General features: G+C 43.8%; 1 protein-coding gene across 1 annotated transcript in view; it reads right to left on the reverse strand.

Moving 5' to 3' along the window:
* Positions 1-17,191, reverse strand: part of DAP (death associated protein) — a 71,653-nt gene that overhangs the window by 40,685 nt on the left and 13,777 nt on the right. The gene's annotated exons all lie outside the window — the stretch shown is intronic.

A 17,191-nucleotide genomic window follows, 5' to 3' on the forward strand; every position in this document is an offset into this window, starting at 1 on the left:
ATTCAATCTCTGGCCTAGAAACTTCCGCATGCCGTGGGTGTGGGCCCCCCCAAATTTCTATATGTGCTTCCAGGTTCAAAGAGTGCCAACTTTTCCGTGTTTAAACAACTGGATAACGAACAGATTTGTATGTGTTGCTAACTGTCCTAGCTTTTCTCTCAACTCCCAGAACTTTTCCAATACTGCAGGGAATCAACGCTTTCTCCACACAAGTGTAGGTTTCCAAACTGCCAAAATGACTCCCTCCAGTCAGCTTTCTACTGAATCCACGTGTAGCAGAAGTTAGCCTTAGCTGCAAAGGTCAAGCTATTCTGTACAAAGGAATGTTTTTAAAGAAAGGGAAAGGGAGTTCCCGTCATGGCGCAGTGGTTAACGAATCCGACTAGGAACCATGAGGTTGCGTGTTCGATCCCTGGCCTTGCTCAGTGGGTTAACGATCCGGCGTTGCCGTGAGCTGTGGTGTAGGTTGCAGACGCGGCTCGGATCCCGCGTTGCTGTGGCTCTGGCGTAGGCCGGTGGCTACAGCTCCGATTCGACCCCTAGCCTGGGAACCTCCATATGCCGCGGGAGCAGCCCAAGAAATAGCTAAAAAGACAAAAAAAAAAAAAAAAAAAAAAAAAAGGGAAAGAATCACTACCCCTGCAATCAACCTTAAACATCATACTCGGCTGCCATCTTGGAAGATGGGCCCCCTCCGCAGAACTCGCCTATTTTCTACTCTATCATCTCAGTTTTCACATTTTCACACCTCCCACAATGCCCCCCTCAAAAAGAGTAAACAGCAATTACCTCTCTAAATTTAGTGAGCCTGGCGGAAGATGCTCGAAATTTCATTACCCTCACGCAGAGGGAACCGCTACAAAGGACACTTAACAGATGTCGTTTAGAATCGTTGCACCCCCAGTTTTGATCTTAGTCCAGACATATAAATTCTAAATTACCCAGAACAAAAAGTCAGTAGCGGCGTCCAACTTTCAGACAAATTCTTGGTGTAACACAGACACACCTAGTGCTCTAGGGTTCTCCTGTGAGGTTGTGCCGCCGACCACCTCTGCCAGTGCACCAAATTGCCCATAAATATTGTGCCTAATTTGAAAATTCCTTAGCCTCAGGCTTGATCATCATTCTTGAGGCCATTTCCACAAAGATCCGACTCCCGCTTCCCCTTAGCAGAAAACTCATTTTTGCAGGGACCCCAAGTCAACAGTAGAGCAGAAGTGGTTAGTCATGCTGTCAGCTGGCTCATACGTGACACTCGTGGGCTCAGGAGGACACTGTCAGCTGCGTCCTCTGACAGTGGCCCCAGTGTCCACCCCCACCCCGCACCCTTAATGGAGGTGAAGAACATTCGGTTGGCTTCCTCCACGTGTGGGTCTCCTGAGAGATGAAGAGTGTTTCCACAGAGAATAGCTACCTGTCTCCGTGTATATGCGGTGCCCGTGCCTGAACGTAAGCTCTGTGAGAAGAGGGACTATTTTGTTCACTAACATGTCCCAGCCGTGGAGCGTGGGGACAGCACATAGCAGGCCTTATGGAGGCCAGGTGAGGAAATGAAAGGACACAGGCAGGGAGGTGGAAGGCTTGGATGTGTGTGCCCTGTGAAATAGCTAAATGCTGCCATGTGCAAAACACTGGGCACAAGATCTACTAGAAGGATGATGGACTGTGTAATTCTAGTACCTTAACCAGTGGTCTCTGGTCAGTATCGATTGTGCCAACAGAGAATCATCTTTAAGAAGATTTGGCCTTAGACAACAACATTCTACTTAGAGCGTGGAGAACTATATTCAATGTTCTATGATCAGCCATAATGGAAAATATAGAAAAATGTGTAACTGAAATTAACACAGCAGAAATTAACATAACGTTGTAAATCAACTACGATTTTAAAAAAAGATTTGGCTTAACTCACAAATTCCTCAGTTTTTCATTTTAAGAGTGTATGGCCACCTCTTCCGGGTTCAAACATGGGGATAGGTCTGGCTTTATGGGGGATTCTATGAGCACCCTTGGGAGGGGGATCTTTCTCTGGTGCTGGTCAGGTGCCAGTCCCTAACTCAGACCCTGGACTAGACGCTGACCTCCTGCTGCCAGCATCGTGGGCCCAGGGTCCTCAGTCCTGGGTCGCGGATCTCAAACCTTGTGCTTCAGGCTGTAGGCAAAGGTCTGGATCACTGGTACCACTGCTCTCCCTGGACTTCACTCCTCTCCCACATAGACCTGGAGCACCTGCTCGTCTCCCCACCCCCCCACTCCAGGAACCCTCCCCGGACTGATCCACATGACCCAGGGTACTGGTCTCTGTGCCTGACTTTGCAACGTTCACAGGACCCACGATACCACAGGGTACGAGTCCCATGACTGTTTCAACCAAGGAGTTTGCCAGCAGGCTCTGGCAAAGTTTTTCCTTGCTCCTAAAACAGGCATGAGAAGAGATGCTCATTTCCTCCTCTGGGTACCATGTGTCAGGAGGTCAGGCCTGGACCTGCTACGGCTAACATGCTGCTGGATGGGAGGAAGCAGCCCCAGGATGAGGCAGAGCCACCAGAGGTACAGAGAGGTGGCTGGGAGAGGCTGAGGGACCTACCTCAACTGCAGCCAAACCTGCCCTGGGGCTTATGCACAGGAGGCAGTCCAGGGCCTCACCACCAGGACCTGTTTGTGCTGGGATTTGCTGCTGCTTGCAGGGGAGGGCCGTCCCCACCTCCCCCAGAGGTGTCCTGCTGCCCCTGAGGGTGGGAGCCATGGCCGTCTAGAAAGTCATTTCAGTGCATCTGCTTTCCCAGCTTCGAAAATCTGGGGGCTGGATTACAGCTATGGTTCCCAAACTTTCACGCCTGAGGACTCCTTTTTTTTTTTAATTGAGGTAACTTTGACATATCATAAAATTCGCCATTTTAACTATTTAAAAACACATTTTGAGTGGGTATAGAGGGAACATTCCTGAATATAATCAAAGCCATTTATGACAAACCCACAGCAAATATAATACTCAATGGGGAAAAACTGAAAGCCTTCTCACTCAAATCTGGAACAAGACAGGGATGCCCACTCTCACCACTGCTCTTCAACATAGTTTTGGAAGTCCTAGCCACAGCAATTAGACAAACAAAATAAATAAAAGGCATCCATATAGGAAGAGAAGAGATAAAACTGTCACTGTATGCAGACGACATGATACTATGCATAGAAAACCCTAAGGACTCAACCCAAAAACTACTTGAACTGATTAATACATTCAGCAAAGTGGCAGGCTATAAGATTAACATTCAGAAATCAGTCGCATTTCTGTATACCAACAATGAAATATTAGAAAATGAATACAAAAATACAATACCTTTTAAAATTGCACCCCCAAAATCAAATACTTCGGAATACACCTGACCAAGGAGGTAAAGGACCTATATGCTGAGAATTATAAAACTTTAATCAAAGAAATCAAAGAAGATGTAAAGAAATGGAAAGATGAATATTTCCTGGATTGGGAAAATCAATATTGTAAAAGTGGCCATATTACCCAAAGCAATCTCCAGATTCAATGCAATCCCTATCAAATTACCCAGGACATTTTTCACAGAACTAGAACAAACAATCCAAACATTTATATGGAACCACAAAAGACCCAGAATTGCCAAAGCAATCCTGAGAAACAAAAAGCAAGCAGGGGGCATCACTCTCCCAGACTCCAAGAAATATTACAAAGCCACAGTCATCAAAACAGTATGGTACTGGTATCAAAACAGACAGACAGACCAATGGAACAGAATAGAGAACCCAGAAATAAACCCTGAACCTATGGTCAATTAATCTTTGACAGGGAGGCAAGAACATAAAATGGGAAAAAGAAAGTCTATTCAACAAGCATTGCTGGGAAACTGGGAGAGCTGCATGCAAAGCAATGAAACTAGAACACACCCTCACGCCATGCACAAAAATAAACTCCAAATGGCTGAAAGACTTAAATATACAGCAGGACACCATCAAACGCCTAGAAGAAAACATAGGCAAAACACTCTCTGACATCAACATCATGAATATTTTCTCAGGTCAGTCTCCCAAAGCAATAGAAATAAGAACAAAAATAAACCCATGGGACCTCATCAAACTGAGATGCACAGCAAAGGAAACCAAAAAGAAACAAAAAGACAACTTTCAGAATGGGAGAAAATAGTTTCAAATGATACAATGGACAAGGGCTTAATCTCCAGAATATATAAACAACTTATACAACCCAACAGCAAAAAAGCCAATCAATCAATGGAAAAATGGGCAAAAGACCTGAACAGACTGTTCTCCAAGGAAGATATACAGATGGCCAGCAAACACATGAAAAATTGCTCAACATCACTGATTATAAGAGAAATGCAAATCAAAACTACCATGAGATACCACCTCACACCAGTCAGAATGGTCATCATTAATAAGTCCACAAATAACAAGTGCTGGAGGGGCTGTGGAGAAAAGGGAACCCTCCTGCACTGTTGGTGGGAATGTAAACTGGTACAGCCACTATGGAGAACAGTTTGGAGATACCTTAGAAACCTACACATAGAACTTCCATATGACCCCGCAATCCCACTCTTGGGCATCTATCCAGACAAAACTCTACTTAAAAGAGACACATGCACCCGCATGTTCATTGCAGCACTATTCACAATAGCCAGGACATGGAAACAACCCAAATGTCCATCGACAGAGGATTGTATTCGGAAGATGTGGTATATATACACAATAGAATACTACTCAGCCATAAAAAAGAACGACATAATGCCATTTGCAGTGACATGGATAGAACTAGAGACTCTCATCCTCAGTGAAGTAAGTCCGAAAGACAAAGACAAATACCATATGATATCACTTATAACTGGAATCAAATATACAGCACAAGTGAACCTTTCCACAGAAAAGAAAATCATGGACTTGGAGAATAGACTTGCGGCTGCCTGGGGAGAGAGGGAGGAAGTGGGAGGGATTGGGAGCTTGGGGTTATTGGATACAACTTGGAATGGATTTACAAGGAGATCCTGCTGAGTAGCATTGAGAACTTTGTCTAGATACTCATGTTGCAACAGAACAAAGGGTGGGGGAAAAAATGTATATATGTAAGAGGAACTTGGTCTCCATGCTGTACAGCAGAAAAAAATTAAATAATAAAACAAGAAAAATAAAAAAAATAAATAAATGAATAAATAAATAAAAACACATTTTGGTGCCCTTTTTAATACACTGACTGTGCTATACAATTATCACCTCTAATTTCAGAATATTTTCATCATCCCTAAAGAAAAGCCATATCTATTAAGCAGTCACTCCGTATTCTCCCCAGCTCCTTGGCAACCAGAAATCTGCTATTTGTAAGCTGCTGTATGAACTCCACATGTAGTGCTGTATGTAATCTTCTCTTTGGATTTGCTTATTCTAGACCTGTCAATATCAGTGAAATCATGTAATGAGCAGCCTTTGGAATCTGGCTTCTTTCACTTGGTGTCATGTTGGGTCATCCAATGTTGTCAGATGCATCTGCACCTCATTCTTTTTTATGGCTGAATAATATTCCACTATATGGATATACCATGCAGTATATATGACATTTGGGTTGTTTCCACTTTTCGGCTATTGTGAATAATGATGTGATAAACATTCATGTACGTTTTTGTATGAAAAATTCTCTTAGAAATACACTTAGGAGTAGAACTACTGGGTCATGTAGTAATGCCATGTTTACTTTTTTTTTTTTTTTAATGGCCTCACAGGTGGCATATGGATGTTCCCAGGGCAGGGACTGAACCTGAGCCGCAGCTGCGACCTACTCCACAGCTTCAGCAATGCCAGATCCTTTAACTCACTGTGCTGCCAGGGACTGAACACTTGCCTCCACAGCAACCTGAGCTGGATTATTAACCTACTGTGTCACAGTGGAAACTCCCCATGTTACTCTTTTTTTTCTTTTTTTTAGGGCTGCACCCACAGCATATGGAGGTTCCCAGGTTAGGGGTCAAATCAGTGCTGTAGCTGCTGGCCTACAACATAGCCCCAGGAACGTAGGATCTGAGCCATGTCTGCAACCTACACTACAGCTCACAACGCCAGATCCTTAACCCAGTGAGTTAGACCAGGGATCAAACCTGCAACCTCATGGTTCCTTGTCAGATTCGTTTCCGCTGCACCATGACAGGAACTCCCCATGTTTACTCTTTGAGGAGGCAACAAACTGCTTTCCACAGCAGCAAGGGTTTCTTTTGTTTCTTAAATTTCTTTTTTTTTATTGTGGTAAAAAACACGCATCATAAACTGTGTCATCATGACCACTTTTTACGTGTACAGTTCAGCAGTGTTAAGTATCTTCATAACCTGCTCATTTCGCAGAACTGAAACTCTATAACCGTTAAACAACAACTGCTTTCACCTCTTCCCCCTGGTCTTTAGCAACCCACACTCTACTTTCCTTGTCTGAATTTGACTACTTTAGGAACCTCATATAAGTGGAGTCATACAGTATTTGTCCTTTTGAGATGGCTTGTTTTACTTAGCATAACGTTCATCCATGCTGTAGGATGTGACAGGGTTTCCTTTCTAAGACTGCATGGTATTTTGTTGTACGTATGCGGCATTTCCCCCCCCCACCCCTGCATTTTGTTGATCTATTCATTTATGAATGTATATTTGGGTCACTTCTACCTCTTGGCTATGGTAAATAATGCTGCCATGAACATGGGTGTGCAAATAACTTGAGACATTGCTTTCAGTTATTTTGGATATATACCCATAAGTGCACAATCACTTCTATAAAAATCTCTGTGGACTCTACACAATAGCAGTTTTGCTTCTTGTATCTACATTCTTCTAGATCCTTAGTAAAATCTTCCACCTTCCCTCTAAAGAGCTCCACTTGGGAGCACCGGGACCAGGTGAACTCCCAGGTGTGTCCAGCTCTAAATCTAGTGATCTACAGGAATGTCCTGAGTATGATACTGTCCTCATAACTAGTTCACATTAATGAGTATATCTCTGCCCGAGAAGATGTACACAACCAGGTCAAAGTAAATATCCTCCCAGAGAGCTGAGGCTCAACAGAATATGCCAAGAATGAGGAATTTTCTTCTCAACACTGACCTTACTGGTTCACCTTTTTCACCAGCCACAAAACAGGAAGTGATCAAGCTAATAAGGCGGATTCCCATCCATGAGGATGGGGGTTTGGTCCTGGCCTCGCTTGGTGGGGTAAGGATCCAGTGTTGCTGTGAGTTGTGGTGTAGGTCTCTGATGCCGCTCAGATCTGGTGTGGCTGTGGCTGTGGCTGTGGCCGGCAGCTGCAGCTCCCATTTGACTCTTACCCTGGGAACTTCCACATGCCTCGGGTGTGGTCATAAAAAGCAAAACAAACAAACAAACAAAAACAAAACAAACAAAAACTTAACAAGCTCATTAACTATGTACCTTAAAAAAGATCAAATCTATGCTAATTATCACTGCTTCACTAAGTATTTTCAGAGTGCTATGCATTCTCACACAGATGAAGTCAACAGAGTTTATTTCAATAGACGGTTTAAAAATTTCAGGCAGAGTAACTGTAACATAATAAACTCAATAAAGGGCTCTTGTTTCTATATAGGTATTCTCCTATGGAACATTCTTCTGTGTAATTATTATTACGTATTGCCTTGTATAAAATCCAACTGCTGGAGAGGTGATTTAAATTCAGTCCCTATGTTTACATAATAAGAAAACACTCCTGATAAACAGTGCAACCCTTTGAGGAACATCATGAAAAGAAAAGAGTTATCTGTTCCAAGAGGCTGACTCCAGTGCAGATGTACAGGGCTGTGTCTGGAGAGGAAAATTAATAGCTCCATTTCCTTTCTTCCCTCTTTCTATCTGATAAGAGATGCTCTCCTGGGATGGAGAGGGCAGTCTTGGAAGGAGGCTGGAGGCCTGTGGAGGGAGAGGGACCAGGACTGACACGCTCAGAAACTCATCAACCACACCTGGTTTCTGCATCCGTTATGGAACCAGATGTGCAAATACTGCCTCCGAGCGGATTGCCAACAGCACCAGGCACTGGAGGGAAGCTGAGCCTTCCACATGTTCCCTCTCATTGTCATGCTGGCAGAGTCCAGCCAGGCTCCTGTGACACACGGACGCCCATATACATCCCTGATTCTCACCTTGCCAGACCTGGGAGCCATCGATACGAATGGGGAGCTCAGACTTCGAGCCCCTGACAAGGCCGTGACCCCAGACTCCCAGGACCCCAAGGAGCCTGCATCGCACCCTCCCACCCAAGCTGCTCTGTGTTCACTGGGCAATTCTGGGAAAAACTCAAAATGTGCAGAATTGCACTCCTATTGATCATCCTAAAATACATGTAGCTATGGGTTTTGGAAGACATGCTCAATCTGTACTAGATGCAACAAGCGTATCTCTGCCCCAGAGGACATACCCAACCAGATCCAAGGAAATATCTTCCCCGGGATATGGAGCCACCAACAAAACCTGTTGGGGAAGGCTACAGCGCCACGGGGAATATGGGATGAACATGCGAATCTACTCTGTTTACATTTATCTCTTATCTACAAAACCCACAACAGAACGGACCAAGCTTTACCATTTACTACGTGGACTGTTTTGCCTGTGTGCAGGCAGACTGGCCATCACCCAGCTTCATGGTCCTTAGAGCTCTGGAGGAGAGAGCAGGTCACCACCCACAGGTCCCTATGCCCCTTCCTTTGCTTCCTGCGTCCTGCAACATGCATATGATACTGTCTGGTTAATGGGATAATGAAGTAAATTCTCTAGTTTTACCTTTGATAGATCCCAAGCACCTCGAACTGTACTCAAATGTATAATGCATGAATTTAAACTAACTTTGATGAAACGGACACATGGCTTAAAAGATTCCTGCAAAAAAAAAAAACAAAAACAAAAAACAAAAAACAAAAAAAAACCCTCCAGAGGCTGAAGTTAACACCAATACGAGCACAAGTGAACAATAATAAAAGAAAAGAGCTCACACTTCTTTCCTGGTATAAGTACTTCTTGAATAATATTACAAATAATACCAAAGATCTAATCAGATTTGACAGGAAGCGGCCCTTTGCCACAAACCTGAAATCTCTAGGGAGAACATTAGAAATTTAGATTTACATCCCAAATCATTAATGAGAAACATTACCTCAAGGGTATTCGGACCTTGGGATATTAGCTAATGATAATAAAAAGTCCCAGTGATTAGCAAGACATTTAAAATATTGCTTATTTCACCTTTATCAGATACATTAATATCCATTTTGTATATATTTTACAATTTACACAATGGTAGCAAAATATGCACAGGTATACAAGTATCTAGGGTGCAGGCAAAAAGTAATTTTTAAATGGATGGGGTGCATGATCAAAGTTTGGTGTCACAGCCCTGGTACAGAGCATCCACCTGGATGGAAGGCAGACTGCTGCAGTGCTCAGCCTGGGCAACAGTCAAGTGCTGGGCAACAGAAGCAAGAGTCATTTACATGTAGGCCTCACAGTTAATAAATTATTGTGCTGCTATTGCTATTGGGATGTCACTGGAAGGTTCTGATTCACTACCTACAAGACCTGAGTCTTCCTTCCATGATGGACTGAATTTTGTCCCCCACCCCCCTATGTCCCATATTGAAGTTCTAAGCCCAGGTGCCTCAGAATGTGGCCTTATTTGGAAATAGAGTTGTTGTAGCTATATACTTAGTTAAGATGAGGTCATTAGGCTGAGCTCTAATCCGACCTGATTGGCATTCTTAGGAAAAGGGGAACCTGGACTCACATACACACCCAGCGAGAATGCCATGTGAACACCAGAGCTACACTGCCACCAGCCAAGGAACTATGAGATGCTGAGAGAAGGCCTGGAACAGATTCTTCCCTTCTGCTTTCAGAGAGGGCAAGGGCCTGCTGACTCCCTGATCTCAAACTGATGGCTCCCAGAACTGTGAGACAGTACTTTTCTGTTGTTTAAATAGTGTGGCACTCTATTATGGAAGCCCTATGAAGTGAACTCACTGTTTCTTGGAGCGGAGGCAGCCAGTCTGGTGGGAAGTTACCACTATAACCTGGGTGGAAACAGAGCCTTTGCAGAGTGATAAGCACGGTACTACCTTTAGGACCGAATGCAGACTCTATAAATGCAGAAAGACACTCCCCTTCCTCTGCAGGCTCCCCCACCTACGCACTGACTCAGTGCCTATGGGGACTCGGGGACCTGCACCAGTTCCACCCAAGTGGCCCTAGGGCAAAATGATGACTTTCACCACACCCTTGCTGGCAAACACATTGTAACACTTCATCAACACCCCATGTTGCCTACCGACTTAGGACATTGATCTTTGAGCCTCAAACTTGCGTGGATCGTGAGAGTGCTGAAAAGCAATCAGAATGCGCCCATTTTACCTACCGAAGCAGAAAGGACCATTTGTCATTTCATGCTGCCATGAAGTCATGCCTCAGATGCTTTTGATTCTGAGATCTTGCTGTACCTTCAAGAAGGCTTTTCCTTAGCAGAGGCATCTCGGTCACAAGCAGGTGACAACCAGTTATGCCCATCACAAGACATTCCCTGTCACTCCACACCCCCACCACCTTAAGACTCTGTCTCCTGCCATACTTCAGCAACCAGGTCAGCTGTTGCTGCCACACACGGGCCCTACCTGCTGACAAAGGCTGTGCAAACGGCAGAGAGCCTGGTGGCTGAAGGCACTCAGCATCCCCAGTCCCCTGGGATCTCCACATATCATGAGAAAAAAGGATACATCTCTTTGATTCTTCTTCTTCTTCTTTTTTTTTTTTTTTTTTTTTTTTTTTTTTGCTTTCTAGGGCTGCACCCATAGCGTATAGAGATTCCCAGGCTAGGGGTTGAATCAGAGCTACAGCTACCAGCCTACACCAGAGCCAGAGTAACATAGGATCCGAGCCGCACCTGCGACCTACACCACAGCTCACAGCAATGCTGGATCCTTAACCCACCGAGCAAGGCCAGGGATCGAACCCACATCCTCATGGATACTAGTTGGGTTCGTTAACCACTGAGCCATGATGGGAACTCCCAATATACATTTCTTTTAAAAGACAGCTGACAACTAGCTTGGCTATAAAAAATGATATTGTTGGAAAGTAAGGATGATGTTGAAACTGACTTACCATATGGTTTAATTCAAGTTCAAAAATAATGGCTTAAAAATAAAAATCCCTGGGCTATAAGCCGTGCCATCTCTTCATTTCAGCGTTTTCAATTTTGTGTTTCTTAATAATCTTGTATTTAATGGAAAGAACCATTAAAAATGGCCATAGGGTACCACCTGGCATCAGTTAGGGTTCCCCGCCCCCAAATACATGAACTCCTTACCCTCAGTATCTCAGAATTTGACCTTTCTTTGGAAATAGGGTTTTATGGAAGGAATTGAGTTAAAATGAACTTTTAGGGCAGGTCCTCATCAAAAACAATCGATATCCTTACAAAAAGGGGAAATTTGGACATAGAGAGAAAAACCACGTGAAGGCAGAGGTCAAGGTGAAGTATCTACAAGCCAAAGGAAGCCAAAGATTGCCAGCGAAGGAACCAAGTCAGGAGATACGTGGGTACTAGACTTCCAGCCTCCAGAACTGTGAGACAATACATTTTAGATATTTTAAGCTACCCAGTTTGCAGTATTTGTTACGGCAGCCCTATGGTAACCCTCTATGCATCCTGTAATAACCGGTTCAGGCCAGAGTTATCAGCGATGGCTGAAAGCAGCAGGTGAAAGTTTGATGAGAAACAAGTTCTCGTGGCACTTTCACAGCCATTCACAGATGGGCACGGGGCAGTGAAAATTGTCATTGATAAGCACGTTCCCATCTGAAGTTCAAAAGGATGAAGCTCTGTGGTCTTACTTCAGCTTTTACACTGTAAACAAGTGTCCTTTTCACGGTATCCATGCAAAGACAGACACTCTTTTGCAATAAATCAATATCTTGGGGGGAAGTTGAGGCTGGAAACATCCTATTTCCCCTTGAATTTTTGCCCACTAATCGTATCATCTGTCAGTGGGTCCTATCAACAGCAAGCACTGTGCTGTTTGGTGATATTCTAGTTCCCACCTTCATTATACATTTATTAATTACAATTCTTCTATAAAGACCTGTTCCTTCTCAACTATTTATCACTATGGACTCGTGGATATCTATTTTCCTCTATGGGTTATAATCCAATACTATCATTATTTATTTTCTCACAAATTGTGCCAGCTTCAGCCATTAAGAACACCTTCAGGTTGGCTTCGGTGCTGTTCTGACATGTCCTCATCCTTTTTTTTTTAAGTTTTACTGAAGTATAGTTTATCCACAGTGCTGTGATAAATCCTGCTGTACAACAAAGTGAGTCAGTTACACACACACACACACTCGTTCCTTTTCAGATTCTTTTCCCATAGAGATTATCACAGCATATTGGGTTGAGTTCCCTGTGCTATACAGCAGGTCCCTGTTGGCCCGTCATGGCATATGCATACACTGTGGTATATGGAATGACTCTTCATCCGTTTTGGAACACTTCCTTATATTCTGGCACTACAAGTTTTTCCAGGCTCATCTGGTATTTTTCCAGTCCTGCCTGGTCCTAGAATGAACCTTAAGCAGGCAATGGCGCTTAGAAACAAAAACATAGTACAACAATTTGATCACAAGGCACCAACGTACCCTTGCTCATAGACAAACCCTGCCCTGCGGCCCTAAGGATGCTCATGGCTACATGGGTGATAGTTCTTTTATGCCCTCTCAGGGAACACAGCTAGGAAGTATGGTATGTACACTGACACGCCCTCATGCATATTTATTTATGCATGTATGTACCTGTCTGTATGAGGCTACTATCCACTATCCATTCTTCCTTCCAACCATCCATTCATTTAAAACTAGGAGTTCACACTAATAACTCCAGCTTCAATGAAACACCAGTCATTTGAGTCTTCCCCCTTTCCTATGTGTAACCTTCTTTTTCTGACAGTGAGAAACTGGATTCTCATTAGCTACAAAATATTGACTTATTTGTTCAGTCCTAGTCAATACATACAGCACTTGCAGAACTGCTAACCTAAAGCCCTGTAAGAAACATTGACTATTTGGAATATAGCACTTATGCACAGTTTTTTTGGATTTTTTTTGTCTTTAGCCTTATAGTATTCTGTCAAAATACTGCTGCCCAGAGTTACTGAGGTTAGGTCTTTCCCCCCTCTATGCCCCTTCCTTGCAGTTGGTAATAGAAAGCATTCGTATTAGATCTGTGACTGTGCGTCTTCATCTTGGATCTCTCCCACATCCTGGGTGATTGGGATTGTTTGCTATTTGGGGGTATGTAAAACACTAAACAGTAACAGGGTCCTAAATTAGAATTATACCAAGGGTTGAGCTCAGAGAGGGGCTTCTCCCTTCCCATCCTCCTTGCCCCAACCCCACTCCCTCTTCCTTCCACCCCTGTCCTACCCACCCCCACAAACACCTCCATTTCTATTCTACTCCTACAGACACCTACCTTTTTAATAGCAAGCTCAATTCATGGTAGGACCTTGATATGTGTTCACTACTACACTGTTTTTTAGAGAATCCTACTGACTCCCAAAGTTGACTCCATGTCTGCAGTTTCTCCTTTACGTAATGAAACTGGGCACTTTGTCTTAATATGCTCAACAGCAGGCTTTGAGAAAAATCACAGCTTTCCTTGATTGGGTCAGTTCCGAGCCTATCATCTTCTTAGATATGAAGAGCCGCAGGTAAATGGAACTCAGCTTGATGGGAATTCTTGGAAAAAATTTTCAAATTTTTGCTACATTATTATTATTAATTTATTTATTGCTTTTTAGGGCTGCACAAACAGCATATGGATGTTCCCAGGCTGGGAGTCAAACTGAAGTTGCACCCGCTGGCCTATGCTCCAGCCACAGCAACGCAGGATTCGAGAAGCGTCTGTGACCTACACCACGGCTCACAATGCTGGATCCTTTAACCCACTGAGCGAGCCAGGGATTGAACATACATCCTCATGGATACTAGTCAGGTCATTACCACTGAACCACAACGGGAACTCCATATTTTTCTCTTTTTTAAAATGTACCATCTCAAAACAACTTGGTGGCATAAGAAATTATTTTTAAATATCTGAAAAATTACAAGATTAAAGGGGGTAAGAATAATAAAAAGATCTGCAAAAGAAAATTATAAGTAAAAGTGTTTGTTTGTTTGGTTTGGTTTTGTTGGGGGGGTCATATAATAACCTCTTTAATGACCCAGTTGTTTGTTTTCTCTGTAATTAGTGCTTGATTTTCTTTCTTTCTTTTCCTTTTTTTTTTTTTTTTTTTGTCTTTTTGCTTTTTCTAGGGCCGCTTCCTGCGGCATATGGAGGTTCCCAGGCTAGGGATCGAATTGGAGCTGTAGCCACCTGCCTATGCCAGAGCCACAACAACGCGAGATCCGAGCCGCCTCTTCGACCTACATCACAGCTCACAGCAATGCCAGATCCTTAACCCACTGAGCAAGGCAAGGGATCAAACCTGCAACCTCATGGTTCCTAGTCAGATTTGTTAACCACTGCGCCACGACAGGAACTCCAGTGCTTGATTTTCTGATTGGGGAAGGAAGCCACTAGAGATGAGTCAGTAAATGCAAAGCCGATTTTAAATATCTGGCAAGGAAAGCAAAGAGTTTTGCAAGTGCAGATCTGAAAAGGAAACTGGCATCTGAAACAATGTGTTTATTTTCATATTTGGAGAACACTTGGATCAAAACATGAAAATATATAAAACTTCAGGATTAGCGTAATGTGAAAGTCACGCACCATAACATTTCCAAGGGAAATTAATGTAAAATATTAAATGTTTGACAAATTCTGGAAATAAAGAGCCCTTTCCACATGTAAAGGAAAGCCAGCCCAGTGCCCTGACACCTTATTGGAAGCTTATAATTAGGCCATTTTCTGACTGTGAGCTGCATGGAGAGGATTATAGGCTTGAGGAATATGGAAAACGTTCTGGGCAACCCCAGAATCAGTAAGTTTATTGTCTAGAGGGATCCAGATTTACAGTCTATGTTGATCCTAAAAATATTTTGTCAATTCAGTGGGGTGCTGCAGGCTTCCAAGTCAAGACAGAGTCAGGGCTGAATCCTGGCCAGGCCACTCCCTGGCTACACATCATTGGGCCAGACAACCTCACTGAGCCTTGGTTTCTTCAGCTATGTAAATGGGGGGAGTAATACCAACTTTTAGGTGGTATAAGCATGAAACCCGATGTGAAGCACTTAAATGCCAAGCACAAACAGGTGCTCAGTTGGTATACCCATCCCAGGGCCTACAAGTGGGCACTCCAGACCCAGTCTGGAAGGCTGGCTCTGCCACTCATTGGCTGTCTGCCCTTGGAAAAGTCATTAACCTGAGCTGTGGAAGTGGGAGTAATCTGGAATGAGGATAATAATCAATAACCGACTCTCAAATTGGGGATGAGAATAGAGTAGTTTCAGGGATTGAATGAATCAATACAGGCGGAGCACTTGGAAGTGGGCCAGGCACGTGGCACTCTGTAACATCATCAATGATAATTATTAACTATGATTATTCTATTAGCCCACCAGAAAACTGGGGAGCGCCCGGTGATGGAAGTGAACTACTACACGGGGTACCAGGTCTGGTGCAGGGGTTCGGAGGGAGTTGTACTAGCAGCATATGCTGACAGCTTGAACGCGCACAGAGGCTTACCCCATCTGTCAACAGTGTGTCGGTGGTTGTACCCACAGCAGTAAAGAGAGAAGCCAAAGTCCAGAGGACAAGAGTTAACACACAAGAAACCCAGTATAACGATTTGACCGCAGGGAACAAATGTACCCTTGCTCATGGGCAAACCCTGCCCTGTGGTCAGCTTGCTTCAAAATACTTAATTCCGGAGCAACCAAACCTTTACGGTGGATGAGATGCTAAAACCTGGAGTGCTGGGAGCTCCCTCCTCTCTCTAGCAATAATTCATCCTCTGGCATATTTATTTAAATTGCACAACTTCAATAAACGCTGTATTTCACCTCGTGAGGAAAAAAATCAATAGAAAGAAAACTAATGGGCTGTTCTGTCCCTATTTCTAAACACGCTAATGAATTACCCTCTGTCACCATATTGACACTGTGATACACAGGGAAATAGCTATTTGTCCCTTATTCCACTTAAACTCACACAGAGAGGCATGTCTCATTAATGTGCCAGGATTTTCTTTTTTCTCTAGGCACAGCTTTCTGCCTCATCGTCTTTCTTCCTTCTAAGGGAACTGGTGGAAATGAAGGGAAACGACATTGCAGGTCTCCTGGGGGAGAAATGACAACAGGCCACAGGTTCTTCTCCTCAGCTCCACATCCAGAAACAGGTTAAACACTGAAAGTTCTAATGTAACTCTGATGCAGGCAAAACTTAACCTGAACTGATCCAAATCTGACTTTTGTTTTGTCTTTTTAGGGCTGCACCCACAGCATATGGAGGTTCCCAGGCTAGAGGTTGAATCGGAGCTGCAGCTGCTGGTCTACACCACAGCCACAGCAACACGAGATCTGAGCCGAGTCCACCACAGCTCAAGAGCAAGGCCAGGGATGGAACTTGCGTGATCATGGGTGCTAGTCCAGATTTGTTTCCTCTGAGCCAAGACAGGAACTCCTGAAAGTTTTTAAAATGCATTTCTGCTGCTGTGAACACCATTTGCAGATTACAAGGGGCTGCCTGCAACCCCCTTTGGGTGCTGCCTGGAATGTGGACAGTCTATTCTCTTAGATCCTCCTTACTCTCCTAAAACATCGGAATTTCTAGATTCTGCTATGAGGCCCAGAGGTTTCCAAACACAGGATGTAAACCTGTAGAAGAATGCCTGACACTGTTAGGGACCAAACACAGCTTTGTGAAGAGCCGGTAAGAAAGACAATCCTCGAATTTTCCTTCAACTGCCTTCTTCTTTTATAAAACCAGAACTTGGGCCGAACCTTCAAGTTGCTGAGAACCGGAGTTAAAACGGGCAATAATCACTCAGAAACTTTGTTGTACATCTGTCCTCCAGTCAAGGGACAGCCCTGTAAGTCATCCCACATGAGGTTTTACAAAAACATGCAAGGGTGCAGCACATAGGTAAAAGAAATGTGGGGTCCTTCCTAGGGGGTGCCTGCAGCC

The sequence above is a fragment of the Sus scrofa genome, chromosome 16 (assembly GCF_054392235.1).
Source record: "Sus scrofa isolate SSC_HxYL_T2T_F1_AM1 chromosome 16, Sscrofa_HxYL_maternal_Yorkshire_Landrace_v2.0, whole genome shotgun sequence".
Classification (NCBI taxonomy): Eukaryota; Metazoa; Chordata; class Mammalia; order Artiodactyla; family Suidae; genus Sus; species Sus scrofa.